This window comes from Saccoglossus kowalevskii, chromosome 22 (assembly GCF_978046115.1).
Source record: "Saccoglossus kowalevskii chromosome 22, keSacKowa6.1, whole genome shotgun sequence".
NCBI classification, from domain to species: Eukaryota; Metazoa; Hemichordata; class Enteropneusta; family Harrimaniidae; genus Saccoglossus; species Saccoglossus kowalevskii.
The window spans coordinates 17,847,006-17,867,872 of record NC_140662.1 but is presented as its reverse complement, the minus strand read 5'-3'; the positions used below and the strand labels follow the sequence as shown (position 1 = coordinate 17,867,872).

Sequence of the window (20,867 nt, the reverse complement as noted above, 5' to 3'; positions counted from 1 at the left end):
ATGCGGCATAAAACTAAATAAGAGACAAGTTGTGAAACGTGTTTTTCAGATCCCTACAACTCAGAACAAAAATACCAATCTTTCACAAAAATATTAAGCCAACCGATAACAAAATTCGGCCGAATTCGGCATTTTTGTGTGGTAAAATCCCTTAAATACGAACACCTAATTTCACAAAGAACCTAGAACACTTTCCTGGGGTATTTGTAACCAAGAATTGTCATACAAATGTTTATTCCAAAACAGAAAAAAAAATATTTTCACAATTTGTTCCTTGCAAGTGCTTCATTAGTAAAATTGACCACGTGATTAAAGAGTTCCATAAAATAAAGACACATCGTTTGGCCATAAAATTTCTAAGCTAAGATTTCTCATGAACTGCACAACATCCAAAGGCTTATGGAGCCTATAGGAATCAGTGATATGTTTCCTGTAGATCATACAAAGTGCGAATGCTTACAGGGTCCAGTGACATGTTTTCTACAAATCATACTAAGTGGGAATGTTTACAGGGTCCAGTGACATGTTTTCTACAGATTATACAAAGTGTGAATGCTTACAAAGGTCAGTGATAGGTTAAATACAGATCATACAAAGTGTGAATGCTTACAAAGGTCAGGGATAGGTTTTCTACAGATCATACAAAGTGGGAATGCTTACAAAGGTCAGGGATAGGTTTTCTACAGATCATACAAAGTGGGAATGTTCACAGGGTCCAGTGACATGTTTTCTACAGATCATACAAATTGGGAATGCTTACAAAGGTCAGGGATATGTTTTCTACAGATCATACTAATTGGGAATGCTTACAAAGGTCAGTGATAGGTTTTCTACAGATCATACAAATTGGGAATGCTTACAAAGGTCAGGGATAGGTTTTCTACAGATCATACAAATTGGGAATGCTTACAAAGGTCAGGGATAGGTTTTCTACAGATCATACAAATTGGGAATGCTTACAAAGGTCAGGGATAGGTTTTCTACAGATCATACTAATTGGTAATGCTTACAAAGGTCAGTGACATGTTTTCTACAGATCATACAAATTGGGAATGCTTACAAAGGTCAGGGATATGTTTTCTACAGATCATACAAAGTGGGAATGTTTACAGGGTCCAGTGACATGTTTTCTACAGATCATACAAAGTGGAAATGCTTGAAAAGGTCAGGAATAGGTTTTCTACAGATCATACAAAGCGGGAATGCTTACAGAGGTCAGTGACATGTTTTCTACAGATCATACTAAGTGGGAATGTTTACAGGGTCCAGTGACATGTTTTCTACAGATCATACAAAGTGGAAATGCTTACAAAGGTCAGTGATAGGTTTTCTACAGATTATACAAAGTGGGAATGCTTACAAAGGTCAGGGATAGGTTTTCTACAGATCATACAAAGTGGGAATGCTTACAAAGGTCAGGGATAGGTTTTCTACAGATCATACAAAGTGGGAATGTTCACAGGGTCCAGTGACATGTTTTCTACAGATCATACTAAGTGGGAATGCTTACAGGGTCCAGTGACATGTTTTCTACAGATCATACAAATTGGGAATGCTTACAAAGGTCAGGGATAGGCTTTCTACAGAACATACTAATTGGGAATGCTTACAAAGGTCAGTGATAGGTTTTCTACAGATCATACAAATTGGGAATGCTTACAAAGGTCAGGGATAGGTTTTCTACAGATCATACAAATTGGGAATGCTTACAAAGGTCAGGGATAGGTTTTCTACAGATCATACTAATTGGTAATGCTTACAAAGGTCAGTGACACGTTTTCTACAGATCATACAAATTGGGAATGCTTACAAAGGTCAGGGATATGTTTTCTACAGATCATACAAAGTGGGAATGTTCACAGGGTCCAGTGACATGTTTTCTACAGATCATACAAAGTGGAAATGCTTGAAAAGGTCAGGAATAGGTTTTCTACAGATCATACAAAGCGGGAATGCTTACAGAGGTCAGGGATAGGTTTTCTACAGATCATACTAATTGGTAATGCTTACAAAGGTCAGTGACACGTTTTCTACAGATCATACAAATTGGGAATGCTTACAAAGGTCAGGGATATGTTTTCCACAGATCATACAAAGTGGGAATGTTCACAGGGTCCAGTGACATGTTTTCTACAGATCATACTAAGTGGGAATGCTTACAGGGTCCAGTGACATGTTTTCTACAGATCATACAAATTGGGAATGCTTACAAAGGTCAGGGATAGGTTTTCTACAGAACATACTAATTGGGAATGCTTACAAAGGTCAGTGATAGGTTTTCTACAGATCATACAAATTGGGAATGCTTACAAAGGTCAGGGATAGGTTTTCTACAGATCATACAAATTGGGAATGCTTACAAAGGTCAGGGATAGGTTTTCTACAGATCATACTAATTGGTAATGCTTACAAAGGTCAGTGACATGTTTTCTACAGATCATACAAATTGGGAATGCTTACAAAGGTCAGGGATATGTTTTCTACAGATCATACAAAGTAGGAATGTTCACAGGGTCCAGTGACATGTTTTCTACAGATCATACAAAGTGGAAATGCTTGAAAAGGTCAGGAATAGGTTTTCTACAGATCATACAAAGCGGGAATGCTTACAGAGGTCAGTGACATGTTTTCTACAGATCATACAAAGTGGGAATGTTCACAGGGTCCAGTGACATGTTTTCTACAGATCATACTAAGTGGGAATGCTTACAGGGTCCAGTGACATGTTTTCTACAGATCATACAAATTGGGAATGCTTACAAAGGTCAGTGATAGGTTTTCTACAGAACATACTAATAGGGAATGCTTACAAAGGTCAGTGACATGTTTTCTACAAATCATACTAATTGGGAATGCTTACAAAGGTCAGTGACATTTTTCTACAGATCATACAAAGTGGGAATGCTTACAAAGGTCAGTGATAGGTTTTCTACAGATCATACAAAGTGTGAATGCTTACAAAGGTCAGTGACATTTTTCTACAGATCATACAAAGTGGGAATGCTTACAAAGGTCAGTGATAGGTTTTCTACAGATCATACAAAGTGGGAATGCTTACAAAGGTCAGTGACATGTTTTCTACAGATCATACAAAGTGGGAATGCTTACAAAGGTCAGTGACATTTTTCTACAGATCATACAAAGTGGGAATGCTTACAAAGGTCAGTGATAGGTTTTTTACAGATCATATAAAGTGGGAATGCTTACAAAGGTCAGTGACATGTTTTCTACAAATCATCATCATTCCATATTTGGAATTCGCATTTCCTTATATGACAGAATGCATATACCCCGTAAAATACCGAAAATTAGAGTTTTATTGAATCTGTTCTGCACAAATTGATTTAGGTGTGTCTTCGAAAATTTGGATATAAGATGAAACCCAAGTACTAGAATATAAGGTCCTAACTAAAAGGGAGGACTTTATCCGACTTAAAACCATCTCCCTAAACCATCTAACTTTTAAAGGCATTCAGGGAATGTTGCCAACTATTCTGCACAATAATCGTGATGTCAAAGGGGACCCATGACCCTATTCTCAAAATCTGCCTCGAACCCAACTTTTGTTTTTTAAAACCATGTAAAACTTTTTCAGCGTTTCATCATTGGTGACCTCATTGTCAAATTCTAAAACATTTGATGAGATCGAATGTTTAAGCCAATTATCGTGTTTTGTATTCATTCTGATTTGTAAATTTATAAAATCTGTGATCTTAATAAAACACATTTAAAAATTGTAATTAAGTGTTTGGGCAGATATATAAGTATGCATGTGTTATACAAATATTTTAGGTGTATTCTCGGATTTCATGGGGCCAAAGGTCAAAGAAAAAAAAAGTCAACATTTAGTTTTTCAATATGCATATTTTGATAACGAACAATAACACCAATACTGTCAACTGTCAAAAAGCATTGCCCATAGGACCGCAAATACATATCCTAAATTTATACACTATTGGGTTAATAGTATTGAAAATTGTGGCGCCCAGTAACACGATATGTACATATGATGTTGGCATATATTAAAACGCTACAAAGTCGTCACGCGGCGCACCTTTTACGTGAACAAACAATGTATATTACACGTCGCATACGTCGCTATGTGTTCCACGTCGATCAGGATGCAGTGCGAGGACTGCAGACTGTTACTATTCATATTTTGATAATATAATCAGATTTGTGTTCGCTATATAACACTACAAGGTTGGGCACACCGTAAATAAATGACATAATTTCTATTTTGAGTACTAACAAAATTTGAATTCCACTGCAAAATATCTTTCATTTGATGTAATACCCTGTAGAATACTTTATGTTCGCTTGGAATTAATTTTCGGAATGATTCAGTGAAAATAAAATCCAGTGAATATCCCTTTTTCCCTATATTTTACATTCAACTCATCAAAAATCAGTGAAAATAAATTCCATACAAAACACCCAAAAAGTCCTTTAAGCGAAAATTAATTATAGCTAAAATAAAGTATTCTACAATACATGATAGGTTAGGGTTCAATCATATATTATTTGGGCGGCGAAATTACGTAAATTGACACTTTGGTTTATTTTCCCAAACCCACTCGAAACTGGGCGATCATCCGTTTTTACCTCCACATGATATGAAGTCGTACAAACAGTCTCACAAGACCGGTCACTTGTAGCATAGTGGTTGTCGCATCAGACTCATGATCGGTAGAACCAATTTCAAATTCTACCTTAGGCTGAACATCAAAAGGGTCGACCCCTACCCTGGATGAGTGTGCCACAGACTCAATGAGAAGGCCAATAAATTCCACTGGCCAAGAGTCATTCACTAACGAATGCGATTTTGGGGTCCGCAGGTGTTTGTGTTCGACCGAGCCCGGTTGACGCCAGGATAGCGCATTCAAATTGCCATTTGATAAAGAGATGGCCACACAGCCCTGTCATGTAGTACCAAACATGAATATGACTTCTGTGGCAAAATGCACTATGTGTCAGCACTTGCACTTACGAAAAAAGTCAGGAGAGACAACAGTGATAACATTAAAAAAAAAAAAAAAAAAAAAAAAATCTCCCATTAATGTCCTCTCTAGGTGTCTCTGAGTTCAAACTGAAGATGGTCTATGAGTCCTATCCCCCACACGATAAAGCTTACGTTTGCCTATAACTAAATTCTGTGCTATTAAACATTCGCAGTAGGTTCCGGCCATGTTTTAAACCAAATAAAAAAGGGCCGAATTTCTAAAACTTTGGTAATATCAGTATTTTTGTTTGATTTAAAGAATAAAATACACGAGACAGCATACCCCTGAAATTACTTTTATGCAAAATCTGTAATCCTGTGTAACGATTTTAAAAGGATTTAGCCGGTGCCAGATATCATGATTCCCAGATACCATTCAGTCTAAACATTGCACTCCATCCAGATTAGTTATGTTAGTTATTGACAGTGTGCCATCTTTCAGAACTGTAGCAATCCGAAGTCAAAATAGAATCCCCAAAATTAAGTTGTGTCAGCTTGTCGACAGATAGACAGGTCGGTCTTCAAGAAAAATATATAATTGTTTGTGACTGTATAAGTGACTTGGAGCACAAACAAAATGTTGTTGCTCCTGATTTTCTTGTTTTTTTTTCACACAATGATTCGAAATGAATAAGCACGTCTATTTGCGGCACAGTAAATAGAATTTTCCGGAAGTAGCGAGAGTGGGGTGCAAAAATGGTACTGCCTTGTCATAGCGGAGAATACTAACACGTTAGTTAGTTGATAGTCAATAGAATGGAATTTTATTTTTGTGACGATTGGTTGCACCCTGAAACGGCATGCGCGCGCATGCAAAACGCCGTATCTTCGACTTCCGGAAAAGTCGGTCTATCTTGGTGTGTCAGTGGCACGGCTTCGAGGGCACACTGACTGGCACGTTCTTTAGGTCACTGCACACCAAGCGAAATACGCATGTCTCACATGCCAATGTACTTTTTACTCGTTATAAATAAACCAATGCACTTATCTCTGTGCGCCCTATTTTGACGGAGCGCTTTTATAACTTAAAGGGCGGTTGTCGTCGCGCCGCGCACATGCGACATTTGTGTTGATAAACATTGATTTTGCGTGTTTTATACGTTTTGTGTTTGTAGTACATGTATTCATTAAATGTTATTAGTTTAAATGTAAGGGGATTAAGAGATGCACAGAAGCGTAAGGCTATTTTTCATTTTTGTAGGAGGCAGAAAGCTGATATAATTTTACTGCAAGAAATCCACAGTAGTTCAGAGGATGAACACAAATGGAAGGTTGACTGGGGAGGGGACATTTTCTTTTCGCATGGAACTCGGGCAAGCTGTGGGACAGCAATTTTATTACACAAAAATACAAATATAAAACACTCTAAAATTGTCAAAGATGCATCTGGTAGATTTATTTTTCTGGAAATAGATATTGATAGCTTTAAGGCAGTGATTGCAAATATATATGTCCCGAATAGAGAAGAAGAACAGATTCGTTTTTTAAAAGTTGTTAAGACATCAATTAATTGTAATTTTCCTTACAGTATATTGATTATGGGAGGTGATTTTAATATACCAATAAATCCAGTAATGGATAAACGAGGTGAAAATATTGATCCAAGATCAACTTTCAGAAAGGAAATGTTATCTTTTATGAAATGTTATAATCTTATTGATATTTATAGAGAACTCAATCCTAATACATATAGGTTTACATGGAGAAGGGGAAATGCTGCAACGCGTTTGGGTTACTTTTTGATTTCTAAACATCTGAATAATCAGGTAAAACTTTGTGATATTCGTCCTTGTACAAAATCAGACCATGATGCAATTGTGATTTCGATTTCTGTTGGAGGTGGTTCCCGTAGAGGCCCTGGTTTTTGGAAATTCAACTGTAGCCTGTTAGAGGACAATACTTATACGGAAAGTATTAATAAAACCATTGACGATATTCTGCGTGATACTTTATACCTTGACCACCAAACTCGTTTTGAATTCTCGAAGTACAAGATTCGTCAGGCTACTGTTGAATTCTCAAAGCGACAAGCAAAAAAAAGAAGGGATAGAGAAATTGAATTGGAAAAAGAGTTGTATAATTTAGAAGAAGAAATCGATGACAATTTGGATAAGGATGTTTTGATGCAGTATGAAGCTTTAAAAAAAGAACTTGATAGCATTATTGATTACAAGATTCAGGGCTCTGCTATCCGTTCACGCATACAATGGTATCAGGAGGGTGAAAAATCTACCAAATATTTTTTGAACTTAGAAAAACGTAATTTTAAAAAGAAAACTATAACCAAATTGATGGTCGATCATAACGAAATTACTGGTGAACGGGACATTCTTATGCAAATCAGAAATTATTATACTGCGTTGTATGCATCGACCTCTGTAAATTTGAATTCAAATGATAAATATGGGTTCTTTAATAATAATAATATCCCACATGTTGACCCACAAAAAATAAACAAATGTGAAGGTATTCTGACTAAAGAGGAAGTATTTTCTGCCTTAAACAAATCCCCAAAAAATAAATCACCTGGCAGTGACGGGCTACCCCCTGAATTTTATTTATTTTTCTGGGAAAAAATTGGGGATGCATTGGTGGCCTCACTAAATTACAGTTTCAATCATGGTGTCATATCTACCACACAAAAACAAGCAGTTATAACTTTATTGCCAAAACCTGATAAAGCATTGACTGATTTGCATAATTGGAGACCAGTATCGCTGCTCATTGCAGATTACAAAATTGCAAGTAGATGCATGGCTAAACGGCTTGAAAATATTTTACCATCCATTATTCATGAAAACCAGTCTGCTTTTATACCAGGTAGAAAAAATTGTTGACAATATCAGACTTATTACAGATATTATTGATTACTGTGAAAATAGTGGTCAACCGGGAGCACTTTTGTTTGTTGACTTTACAAAAGCTTTTGATACCCTAGAATGGGATTTCTTACATAAAGCTCTTGACTTGTTCAATTTGGGTGATTCTTTTAAGAAATGAGTTTCTGTATTTTATAACAACATTGAAAGCTGTGTACTTAATAATGGGCATTCATCAGGTTGGTTCAAGTTATATCGGGGCATCCGACAGGGCTGTCCGTTGTCCACAGCTCTCTTTGTAATTGCCATAGAGTTGTTGGTTATTGTCATTCGATCATGTGACCAAATAGATGGTATTATGTTGCCATATGAGCATGAACAAAAAATATCTGGCTTTGCAGATGATACAACCCTTTGCATGAGAAACCAAAATTATGTTCGTACTGCTCTATCCATTCTAAAACAGTTTCATAATTTTTCTGGTCTAGAAATCAATATGGGTAAAACAGAACTACTTGTGTTGGGTAAACTTAAACATAATTGGCAAAAGATAGATGTAATAGCCCCCACCCAAAAACCAATCCGTTACTTGGGAATTTATATAGGTCACGATGTTAAGAAAAATTTAGAGCTTAACTTCCACCAAAAAATTGAAAAAATAAATATAAAACTTGGCATATGGAAGTCACGTGACTTGACTATTGGTGGGAGAGTTACACTTGCAAAGGTTTTTGGGGCTACTAATCTGCTCTTTGTAATGAACTCCATTTCTATTCCGCCAAAATATGTGTCCGAAGCCCGGGCTAGGTTATTTGATTTTCTGTGGAACGGGAAAAGACACCATATAAAAACAACACTTTAATTGGGGATATTGATTATGGTGGTTTGCGCATGACTGATTTGGAGTTGTTAAACAAAGCATTCAAATTAGCTTGGGCTATAAGGATAATGGAAACAAATGCATCATGGGGAGTTATTCCAAGGAGCTATTTTAGTAGATATGGGGGCTTGAAATTGTTATTGAACTGTAATTATGATCCTGACAAAATGCATTTTTCTTTACCAGCTTTTTATTCTGACATTTTAAGTTTTTGGTATGAACTATTCTGTCATGGCCCACCCATTAATTCAAATGAGGTCAAATCAGAAATACTGTGGAATAATAGATACATTTTAATTGGTGGAAAAACAGTGTGTTATTTACACTGGCTAAATAATGGGGTAAAGTGCATACAACATTTATTAAATACAGATGGTACTTTTATGTCATATGAACAATTTATAGAGAAAAACACAATTAAGACAGATTTTGTAACTTTTAATGGTATTCTGCACGCAATTCCAGTTTATTGGAAGTCCAAATTAGTTGCTGGAAATATCAATGCGAATTTAACTAAAAAAATAAATGATACAGTTGTTGGTGGTAAAACAAGAGATTTTTATAAGTTAATAGTTGAAAAAACGTTTTGAAACGCCTACATCCATGTCTAAATATGAAGCAACTGTATATGTGAGTGATACAATTGATTGGAGATGTATCTGGAAATTGGCGTACGTTACCACAATGGAAGAAAAACTGCGCATTTTTCAGTTCAAAATATTGCATCGAATTTTGGCAACCAACAATTATCTTTTCCAAAATAAAATCCGATTGGACAATTGTTGTAAATATTGTAAACAAAAAGAAACAATTGAACATCTCTTCTGGGAATGTACAACCACAATTTCGTTTTGGAAATTATTTCAAAACTATTGGGGGGGGGGGGGGCTATACCAGGAAGTGATGATATAGTTCTAAGTTGTGAACGTATTCTCTTTGGATTTCCCCAAAAATGTATACTATTAAACCATCTTATTTTAATAGGTAAATATGTTTTATATATCTGCCGCTTTACAAATGTAACGCCTTCTTTTGATTATTTTATAAAGATTGTCAAAGAAAAGAAATCTATTGAAAAAAATGTCTTGAACGAAACAAAGTACGTTTTAAAATGGGGTGCGTTGGCATCGTTGTTGAAATGATCATCCCCTGTACTAAATTTTTTTGTAATGTTTTGTATGTCGTGTCTGTGACGTTTTTACTGTTATGTGAACATTATTAGAAAATAAAATTTTATTTTTAAAAAAAAAAAAAAAAAAAAAAAAACATTGATTTTTCTACAATCCAATACAAGTTTTTCCCTGGGCTCCACTTGCACTAATTACTGCCGGCGACTCCTTCGACACCTTTCAATCATCAAAAAACTATCTAATTAAAGCTCCTATAGTTTGTACTCGTTGGAGCGCTCAAGAGTCGAAATCGCCATCTTTGTTTATATGAGACACAAATCTCGCGCATGCGTGGTGCCGCGTCTTCAAATGAATGAAGCCCTGTTAGGCAAATAATTGTTAAATTCATTCAGTTTACAGTGTCATTGGTTCCAAAGGTGTATTTCACTACGAAAGAATGCATTTCATCAATCGCGACTAACTATGGTGGAGCTCTTTAAATTTCCACGACTCGTCTGTTCTGTCACGCCTGCTATGTCGCCATGTTTTGAGGTAATAAATATGCTAATCAGTTGCTTGGTAATTTGGCATCGGACCAAGATTTAGGAAAGACTTATAAAATTTCTACGGCTGGGCCAGTCTAGTACAGATTTGGACGGACGTAGGTGTCCAGAGGGTCGGCAAGGGGTATTCTCGTAAGCTGTACTCTATTATTTTTATTTTCGTAGATATGGACAAGGTGTAAAATGTAATCAGATATTTGTCCCAAATTTGTACAAAGATTATTTGTAAGCGTATAAAGCATTTTCCTCATTGAATGTCGTAATTCGTACGCATTTTCTATTTTGATTCTTAAATACAAATTATCAAATATTATAAAAATGTAAAATGTAATTAGGAATTCGCTTTATCTGTAAAGTGTAAAAATCTATTTTTTACTGTAAACTGAACTTTCATTTTATTTCCTGTAAAAACGTAAAATGCCTTTTTTTTATTTCCTGTAACCTGTACCAGCTACCTCCCCCTGTGCCCCCCCTGTAGATGATGGAAGTCAGGTGAAGCTACATGCCTTCTTGTTCATTGCACTGTCACTCCCCTTATATTTATATTACGGGACTTCAATTCCGATAAGCATTTCAATTCAAGCTGGCTTGACTGTTGATTACGACATCGATTCACATGAATTGTTGTCGCCGAACTGAGGGTGGCAATCGAAAATATACACCTAATAAAATATGCAAAGCTTATCCCCCCCCACCTCCCACGAAGTCACTTGTACTATTTATATATGGGTATACGAGGCACCACTTTATAGTGAAAATCACAGACCAGGAGCCCACATTCCGCAAAATGTGTCAGTAAGAATTGTATTGACAATACTCTTGTATACCAGTAGTCGTCGCCAGTCACGAATGCGTGCAAGTGACGTTCACGCTCTTACCTGCACACTCACTTGTCACTGTCAAGTTGTATTAACAGTGTCAGGGATGCTTGTTTATCAGTACCTTTGCCTTCTAGTAGTATCGTCTTACGATCGTCTTTGTATACTAATGAAGAAAAGTGAAATTTATCAGTGAGTAGCTGTTCTGTTTACATGAATCAGTTCTTGCACACTGTACGAAATGCCAATTCAAATGAGGGTAGGAGGGAACGCCTTGTTTGGAACGGCACAGAAGCAAGAAATGCCATCAGATACTATATATTCGCCACCACTCGAACAAAGTACAATACACCCTTACATAAAGTAAGGTTCGTGTCGGATATGGTCTGGTGAACCATTTATTTACAAAGACACGTACGCAGAGCAGACTAAAATGACTCATTACATTGCACGAAGTGTACAATTTTACTGCTTAAAAGTTAAAGTAAAATTAAACAACAACAACAGCAACAAAAACAACCAAAAAAAAACAACAATTTGGATTCTACATCCTGAAAACGCCGGCATGGGCTGTCAAAAATCGAACACTGGTACTCGGCCAATGCAAATAACTGACAAATCAACAACAAATTGAAAAACGCAATCATAAACAAAAATAACATCCCTTGTTACTTGCACGTCGACCGCCCAGAAAAAAACAGGAATAAAAACACATTTCCTGAAGGAATTTAGACAAAAATACCGTCATATGAAAATTCCTGCTTACAGCTCTGTTTTAATCCGTATGAAACGTACGTCTGCGATTAGTTAGCTCAAGTTACCTAAAGACGCGCAATTTCCACCATTACGAGTCGGACCACGCTTTAAGAAAAAAATGGGAATATATAATTGGCTCGACTGTTTACAATTAGCATAATTTAGAAGTCAGATTAATACATTGAAAAATCTGATCCTACACATTATTCTTACCTTTTCAAATCTCTATACATTTAAATTCGTCGATAAATGTCGAGATATTATGTTTTCAGTATTTTGTAGAATATCCTCAAGCGGGGGAGTCGTCACCTGCGCATGCGTCAGACGGCCATAGCGTGTCATTGTTCACAAACAAGCGTCTAACCATGAGCCTTTGCGTTTCAGGTGCTCTTCTAGAGATTAGACCAAAACAAATTGTTTTGTCGCCCTCAGCGATCGACCAAAAAATATGAAATATCTCATATACCTCGGCTATTTACGATACCCTTAGTTTTCACGAGTTTACAAAAAAAATCCGACCGACTGACCCAAATTTTCAATTTTCCGACTTGAGGGCAACATAAGTTGTTGTTTTTTGGCCTTATGAGAAGTCATTTCTATCCCGAAACCTAAAACAAAGAAAGCCGGGCAAAAAACGAGAAACAAAATTCTAAAGTAGTTACAACAATAATAACGTATGATATGGTGATTATAAGACACTATATTCTTGTTTCTATCATATTCTGCTGCTTAGCTTCACTGCTTCTCACCTGCTTCGTCTAAACAAATATTTTGAATATGGATTTTTATTTTATTTTTACCCAGACCCACCATGATGCTACAGTGTCAAAATGTTGACAACTAATATTGAAGTTACGCTGATCACAAATCAATGTCATTTTGAATGTAGGATCTCTTACACGATTTGGCGTCTTCCTGTAAAATTATGAAAAAACTCACCATATGTTATCTCACTGTAGTTCTAAAACTATTCATGGTATTCAAAATTATCATCCAGCCACATTGTTAATAAATAACAATATCGCAGTCAATATTCGGTTTCACATCTAATTGCGCACTCTGAAATTGTGCTAAAGTAAAAGCAAGTAATTTCAGATATTATCTGCTTTGATACTATGTGTTCATTTAATGTAATATTATAATGATGTCAATGCCACATGGCCAATATATCTTTGTTATATATATGCTAGCAATTGGTTTGAACTATATTTGACCTCAATCATTAGTTTAAAACTTTTCTTCAAGGAAATATCAGTGTTGAATACGATTTGCATAACAATAAAATGTTAATCACCTCAATTTTTGTTTTATTGTTTTCTGTTGGTAATCAGAAACAGTCAATGACATGTTTTTAATTTTCAAATGGCCGCCAGTTAGCTAAGTTTTACCGAAATCCAAAAATCACCGACGAACTCATTCAATCTACCATGTATCGACTTTGTACCAAATTTAAGTCATTTTATAACGCTTAACATCAGCAAGGGCATTTCTGAGAAACAGTCGATGACATGTTCAATTTTTGTGATTTTATATTTTTCTGACAAAAATGGTCATCATTTGCCAGAGTTTACTTTTCAGAAGCTCGGAAGTCGAAAGTTCAGAAGGGTATAAAATGAAATGAAAATAAATATCATTGCATTACTAAATATACGCCAATAAAGATGCAGCTACTACATAGACCAGGTTATTCGCGGTTGTACAATTCAAATGCATACTCCATTCAATGATTGGCCTCTGCCCGTATAGATCACGATACTGCTCACATGCTTTCTCGCATCCACTCGATGACAACCAAGTAAGTTGTATTTACATTAAACAGACTCGCGTCTATAATGGCCGTTTGCTTGGAGTTTCTTTAGAACTGAGATCATATTCGAAATTCTATTTGTGTACAAGAATATGTCGGACAAAACACACGGAATGCAGTTAGTGAAATTATCGATTACACTTTATATCACTGTCAACTCGCCTTGATATAATATGAATATCAAATGAACACAGTTCTGATAGTAACAAAGTCACTGTTTATATTTCAACAAATGTTTCCTTAAAGGCAAATAATAAAATAATTATAGCATATTACTGATCTAGACGACCTTGAACATGTAGCTTTCCCATACGCACTGTCAGAGGCAAGAAAATAGACTACTACCTCTCTACAAGTAGGACACAAAGTGAAAACGAAGATCATGAGAATAAATAAAACCAGTGTCAACCCTGTTATACTGGATGGCACGAACCTTGAAGAGTCTTTCATCTACTTGGGGAGTACCATATATGGGTTCGTCCAAATGCTGATTTAATTTCTATAGATTTTAGATCAGGATTTTGGCGTGCACATGGACCGGTGAAAGTAATCCTGCTATTAGGGGTCGAATAAACTCGAAGTGTAACTCACAATGTCCCTCTTCGTAATGATCCGGTAGACAGATCGCCAATTTCTCTGTATTTAATAACATCATTTTCGGAATCTCACACAAGATTCCCATTACACGACTTGTGTGGTAGATTTCACTTTGTTGTCTGATGCAGCCAAGTCGCGTATTTCTTGTTTGTGGAGAACTCCATGACCGCAGTTTGAAACCACGTGTAGCCATCAGCTGATTCGCGTCTTTGTAGTTGAGTTCAACTTGTGGTGGCTTATCGCATCCATTGATGACATCATCGACGTAAATTTTGTCTTTGAGATTGTTTGCTGCGGGTATATCAGGGTGTCAGTGTTTTCATTGTAGCATTGCGAATAAACGGGCTCGACACTTTCAAGATCATTTATATTGGATAGCCACAAAAGTTCGTGTATTTGCGATCTTTATGCTTGAGGCGGATTTGGAGAAAGGCTTTCTCTATGTCGTCCGTTAATGCAACATGATTGGCGCTAAATCTCAGTAGTATTTCGGTAAAGTGACTAATGGACGGTGGTCGTCACGCAGCGAGTGTTCGAATTTCATGCAGACAAACAATGTATATTACACGCGTTGTGTATGTCGCTATGAGTCCCACATCGAACAGGACGCAGCGCGACGACCACTGCCTTTTAAGCAAGGGGGTCCGGTATCGAGGCAGTCATTGAGAGCTGGGCTGCAACTACAGTCGTAAACGACACGAATGGGTGTTGTCTTACTGCCACGTTTGACAGGATGGTGCGATAAGTTATTAACGCGTTCGATAAAACCATTATTTAGTTGAACCGTAACAATGTTACTGGGAAGACGGCGAACCATGTGTCTTGTTCTATTATTATAAACATTATAGTTCATGGTGAGTGGATCATGTTTTGTTCCGGGGGGGGGGGCAATACATAAAACTTGCCTAAATGGGACGTGCCCCTGAAATGGGCCTCGTTTTTGGATTTTAGGTATAAGTATCGGTCATATTTGTTGTCAAAATAGGTATAAATATCGGTAATATTTTTCCGATTTGGTATATTATTTCTGGTCAAGATAGAAAGCGAATTGTTGTTTCCCATTTAACAACCTAAATAGCATCAACATTGTGTTAATAATATGTTCTTATGCAAGTGACAGGGTGTTTCCATGGTCAAAATACATATTTTAATAAATCAATATACAATCCAACTGTTGGCTTACATGTGCTTCTATTGGAGATGCTCTTTCAATAGAGCAAATAAGGTAACTGTTTTATTTGGAATGAACAGTGATGACAGAAGAGGTACTTTGGTATAAATTATTGGTATAGATTTTGCCACTATCCAGGTATAAAAATGGTCACACTTTTGAGCACTCAGGGGCACTTCCCTACCCAGCTATGTATCTGGCCCCCCTCCGGGTTCTGGTTTCCATGACAATTTTTAGTGATAAAGCGACAATCTTGTTGCAAGCATTCGTTTTTGTGTTGTTCAAATTGTGCATGTACAGTTCAAACATGAACAATATCGATAACAAGTCCATCGTGAAATCATAAATATATTCACAGGTATTTCAGATTGTCCCGAATAAAACACCGTATCCCAAGAGTTATTAAATTTTAGATCTTTGTCCAATTGCGTTGGTTTTATGACTTCTGTCTTGTAGGTTTCGCACTCATTCAAGCAACTAGTTTGAGGTGGTTTTCACTCCCACGAGGGAAGGAATCCGTATCGGCATATGTTGTAGGCTTACCTTGAGAAAGATTACCACCCACAAATGTCATTCACCTCAAGGGGGTAAATTTTGTTGATTGGTTGGTTTGACTTCCCCGATTTGCAGATCTCGCCAAACCGCTTTTGCCGTATCAATAATCACCTTTGCCGTTGGCCATTTCATTCGAATGTCATGGTCACTGTTAACTAAAACCACATGTTACCGTTTGAAATGTGTTGCTGGCGTTCTCGTAATGCGGTTAATTATTCGGCTGGCGACCTCTTCCAGAAGCTGGCTTGTAATTGCGAAAGGTGGTTGTATATGTGATTTTTTTGTTTGGTACCATACAATCACAGTCACTTGGGGGCTGAAAATCAATAAATACTAATTTTCAAAAAAAAATCATCCGCTATACGTATATAAATAAACAAGTTGTGAAACACGGCACCTAGTAAATCGACACCCTGTCGTTTTCAAATGTCGATTTCTTACCTTAAAATGCGAAACAAAAAGTGCAGAGGGGGTCAGATGTTATGTTAATAACCATTGTTCATAATCGCTAACTTGGTTTTATTCAAAACTGCACAAATCGCGAGTTTTCTGGTGATATCCGACAATTTCATGATCGAAAATGGCCAGCAGCCAGAATCAAGGGGGATTCGCACAGAGTTGTGGGTAAACCGCTATTGGGCACGATTCGAGTATCGCCACCAACGGCGCGATGGTATGTTTTTATTTAAAGCCTACTTGTAAATTAAAATACACATAATTTATTCATTTTGCAATAAACTGTACTCCAAGGCAATATAAGGATATTGACCTCAACAAAGTTGGGGGTCACCAGCCTTTTTTTTTTGGAGAAATTAATGGTTGTATTTTAGTGGGAAATCGCCATTTTGACACTATTATAACACTTTTACATAGGTTCCTATATTATGCAATATATCTCAAATCTAGCCTACTGACATACTTGGTTGAAAAAATCATATAATGTTAATGATGGAATACTTATTGTTGTTCTTAATTATTTAAAAACTCTGGGTTCTATGTGTTCTATGGAATTGTTCTAAAAAGAGCAATTTTCAAGAAATATTAAGAAACGTTTCTTAAAAAGCTTAACTGTCACACACAAAATAATGCTATTACATTGTACAATGAGAAATTAGCTTCGTGATTGTATATAATAAACTAATAAACATTGTCATGTGATTTATGAGCAAATTTTGTCAAAAATTATGACTAGTCTTCTACCGTAAATGCGGAAGTGATGTTGTAATTTCCCGCGTTATATTCTTTTTGTGTTTTTTTAGAATCTCGAGCGAAAATTATAATTTAAAGTGATGATCTAGTATGCATGTCTTAATTGCAACGAGTCTTATAGGTTGTTGATCAAAACTCAATGAACGGATTACAATTATGGATTAGAATTAACGAAAATAGTCATTTTCATACTAAAGGGTTTACAAATATAATGAAATATAATAAATTGTATACCATGGAATACAAATTATTTCGTTAATCTATTCGTTAATCCATAAAAATGCAAGTACTGCATTTAAACACCCATTGAACAATAATGTGTGTGAAATGATTTGATTATTATTTCAATTTACGCTTAAAACGGGTTTAAAAATGTGTAAAACAGCCAAATGCCAAATCTTCCAGGGTTAATATTTGGAAATTTATAGTATTCAGCCCAAAAGTCCACTTGTTCTTCTAAAGGTTGTTAGCGGAAAGAGTAGCAGATTTGGGAACGTGATTAATTTTTGTTCTATTGTCAATTGCGTAGTTGTCTATTACTCTTAATAGTAGTTTATAAATAAATAAACGCTGCTCGGACTGATAAATATGATATATAGAAGATAATATTTGGTAATCGTAGTCCTAAATAACTATTAAAAATAGCTAGACGTTTCGAGCAATGGCTCTTTATTGATAGCATAGAAGAAAGTGTAATAACGTACAGGTAGGACATAGGAACGTAAGAACGCGCATAAACTATAAGTAGAATCACAAAAAATTCCACAATAGAACAAATAATGCGCCTTAGGTAGTGAGCTCAACAAATGGGTTGAACTGTTTGTTAATACCATGGGGTTCTTTAGTTCCAAGGCGGAATATAGTTTCCTCCTCGACACGCCTGAGCTGATTTTCGTTGCCATTGACAACACATACACCAGAAATAGACATATCTGTAATATTATGTCCACTAGAATTAAAATGAAGTGAAACCGGATAATAACGATTTTTCTGTCTGGTTTGCCGTAGATGCTCAGCAAACCGATCACCCAGTCGACGAACTGTAGAACCAATGTAAAGTTTCCCGCATTTAATACATGAAATGCAATATACAACATTCATAGTGATACAACTGAACGGATATTTGACCTCAACATCTCCCTTGGGACCAAATATACGATTAGAGTCTGTAATAAAAGGACAAGTATTACACCTAGGACGATTACACGGGACAGAACCATATTTCTCAGGGTCTCCCCTTTCACCCGTATGCACCGTATGCATCCAATGTCTATTACTCTGTTCTTCCAACAGCATTACTGTTCGTAATGGTGATTATCCAGTGTTTTATTTCATGACCTGATACATCATATTCTTAGCACTAATCTCATGAAAACTCGCGCTCCAGTTTTCAACACTGCGATAACGACTTTCCGTTGTCGATAATGTGGAATTCTTTCGTTTTTATGCAGAAAAGTACAGTATATTTACCAAGTAAAATCAAATTTATTAAAAGTTATTGTTCATACATGAGTTGTTGGACATACTGCACAGTTTGTAATTTCATTCGGCTTTTTTCAGTCATAATTCAAGACAAATAAAAGCCAAAAATATAGAGAAAATAGCAAATTATTTTTTTTTCTGTAATATTCTTGTTTAATCGGTAATTAGGAAATACATTTCATTATGAATTATTCTCAATATAAATTTCTGAATTATCTTGTCAAAATCATTTTTTTCAGGGTTTTTTTTCTCCCAAAAAACGAAAGAATTTCACAATGTCGAAAACGGGAAGTCTTTATCGTAGAATCATAGTTAGTGGGTAATGGTGTCATGGTTACTCTTTCACCGATAGTTCAGCGACAAAGTGTCCATTCTCGTGTTGTAGATGCGTGTCGCTATTTATTTATTTTAAATTTGTTTAGAATAGTATCTGATTGTGAATATTGTATATTAACAATGTTTAGGATCAAAGTATCGTGACTTTGCCAACATTTTTCAAAAACATAGCCTTCTCGTTTGGTGATTTTGAGTCTTGATTTTTCACCCGAAACTGTGTTCAGTACAATCATTTGGTGAATAGCTGCCTTTACAGTACAAACATTGGGCGGGTGGTTTGCTGTGAGTCAAGTGTAGAATGCGGGAATCGGGCTGATTCGTTCAGCTCGAAAATATTTTTGTTAGTAAGCGTATTTCAGTCAGCATAGCCTTTCTGAGATTCCCCTCTTGTTCTTGCTATATGTCGTTGAAAGTCAACTGCGCATGCGTTGTAAGTGTCACAAAAGCTCACCCACTTGAGCGTATTTCAACTGAATGAGTTTTCGGAAGTTGGACTGATTACTACGTTGATGCAGTGACGGTTTGAGGTTGGCGCGATTTTTGCGGCATTGTGTTCTCTGTCGATTCGTCGCTGTGTTTCAGGACTCTGTACCAGTACGAAGTCGCAAATTCTTTTGATTATCTGTGTAACAACTACTTGAGAACCAGGAAGAACGATCGAACGTTCTAATTTATTGATGTTGTGATAGCGCCCTCTTGAGGCGATATCTCCGGATCCTGGCTTTCAAAGCGAAAGTATACGTAGTTTTCGTTGTGTATATTCGATGCAAGTTTTCCGAAGTTATTTTAGTCTGACCCCGGAATAGAGTGAGTTTATTTTGTGTTGTAGTTCTGATTTATTACAGTTTTACGTGAATTAATGAATAAAACGATTATTGGCAATCTACCCCTGAACGATGTTGCTAATATATACAATTCGCCACAATCTGTGATGCGTTGAATTCAACGTTGCGCATATCTTAATGTCTCTCGGCGTAGGGGTAATAATGTGTATTTTTATAATACACAAGAAGATGTGCATTAGCAAAAACAAGATATGTGCCATTAAAGAAAATTTGGAAATAGGTGATCATGCACTTTTCATTGCCGTATGTATTTGGAATGCACCGACTTCTATAGAACAAATACACTAAGCTGTGAAATCAATAATAATTAAACCCTTTAAACTTTAATAATTTATAACCAAGATATTGTATCATCTTGAACATCTTTATCTATTTTTTTTATAATATCATGGTGCAAATTGTAAAAAGAGAAGATTTGATTTGATTTAGGTAAATGCTCAACACCCGTTCGGTTACATCTCCTTTCGAAATCGTTTGTGGATTGGCCACTTTAGTAGAATTGTACAGTCTCGTTTTGTACATTGAAAACACTGATTTTTATCATGTTTTAGACTTCCGAAGACATACTTGACAACATGTGACCAAACATCGATAGAGCGTGTCACAATATATGCCTCACAATTTCAATATACTAGTTTCATAAGCATATTTCAGCCGGCCTGCAAATTCAGTCTCATGACACCCAACACAATTTTGCCTAAATTTAATGTTTACATAATAACAACAATATATTTTAATGTCTTGGTCCAAAAAAAAAATTCTAATTCCTGTTATTTTATTCAAGTTTTATGATTTGTGACACAAAACGTGTGTTGTACCGATATAGTCGCCGCGCCGCGCATTTGCGACATTTGTGTTGATAAACATTGATTTACCCAAAATCCAATGCGCTTTTCTAATGAAATCACATGTACAAGT

General features: G+C 36.1%; 1 protein-coding gene across 3 annotated transcripts in view; it reads right to left on the bottom strand.

The window, feature by feature from the left end:
• The window catches only part of LOC144363273 (uncharacterized), an 84,635-nt gene extending 72,326 nt beyond the window's left edge, over positions 1 to 12,309 (bottom strand). Inside the window, exons 1-2 of one of the 3 annotated variants that reach the window (XM_085495979.1) lie at positions 12,161 to 12,309; positions 11,252 to 11,357 (exon numbers count right to left, since the gene is read on the bottom strand). The gene's annotated coding sequence lies outside the window, so the exon portion shown is untranslated. Of the gene's footprint in view, positions 1 to 11,251; positions 11,358 to 11,957; positions 12,057 to 12,160 lie in introns of those variants that run through there. The other 2 variants (XM_085495980.1, XM_085495981.1) reach the window with 2 other exon arrangements.
• Positions 12,310 to 20,867: the final 8,558 nt, after the last annotated feature.